The sequence below is a fragment of the Amblyraja radiata genome, chromosome 27 (assembly GCF_010909765.2).
Source record: "Amblyraja radiata isolate CabotCenter1 chromosome 27, sAmbRad1.1.pri, whole genome shotgun sequence".
NCBI classification, from domain to species: Eukaryota; Metazoa; Chordata; class Chondrichthyes; order Rajiformes; family Rajidae; genus Amblyraja; species Amblyraja radiata.
Genome location: NC_045982.1, coordinates 30,154,400 through 30,155,500, shown reverse-complemented (window position 1 = coordinate 30,155,500; position 1,101 = coordinate 30,154,400).

Here is a 1,101-nt window from a genome sequence, read left to right as displayed (position 1 = left end):
GAACGCCTCCACCACATCATCGGCGTCCCAGTTCATCGTAGGGTGGAGGCTCATTGCTGCTGTGGAGGCCGCCATCTTGTGTTGTTAGGCGGGTGCACAAAAAAAAAAATCAATTTCTCTGCAGCCGCTGTTCCTAATTCACAATAGCGATTCACAATAGCGCGGTTTTTTACTCGAAAGTCACCGCTGCCACCATGTTGTGTCTTCGTGTTTGATATCCTGATAATAACGACACAATTCAGGTTGTTTCAGTTGCCTTAATTTACTCCTTTATTCAGCTCCTTTATCTGTGTGGCGTAGTAATACTGAAAGTGCTTACATACCTAATCACAGTGTGTGTGTGTGTGGTGAGTGTGCCTGATACAAAGTAGTGCAGGAGGTTGGGACTGCTACAATGAATATGTAGCATATGTAACAGAAACATAGAAATTAGGTGCAGGAGTAGGCCATTCGGCCCTTCGAGCCTGCACCGCCATTCAATATGATCATGGCTGATCATCCAACTCAGTATCCCGTACCTGCCTTCTCTCCATACCCTCTGATCCCCTTAGCCACAAGGGCCACATCTAACTCCCTCTTAAATATAGCCAATGAACTGGCCTCGACTACCTTCTGTGGCAGGGAGTTCCAGAGATTCACTACTCTCTGTGTGAAAAAAGTTCTTCTCATCTCGGTTTTAAAGGATTTCCCCCTTATCCTTAAGCTGTGACCCCTTGGCCAAATGGAAGGAATTTAATGTTAAATATCTGTAAATTAATGGCCATTCAAATCAATTTGCGAGTGGGGTTTTCTGGAAAGCGATCAATTGGAATGTTGCGGTTGCGGTGGATTTAAACCCGTATCGGCATGAAAAATACTGCTGGCTCATACGGGGGGGAAAATCACCGTTTCGCAATTTAAAATGTGAATTAAAGGCATCTTAAGAAACACTTTTATACATAACAATAAACGACTTTCTTTTAATCCGTCGGCGTTGACGGCTTCAGAAGCTGATTTTAAAATCACTCCAGCAATGAACTTGTCGGGAGAATTTTTTTTAAAAAGACACAGAACGGCCATCGGAACAATTCTTCAGCAAAAGCTTGCACTCGAACAAAATAT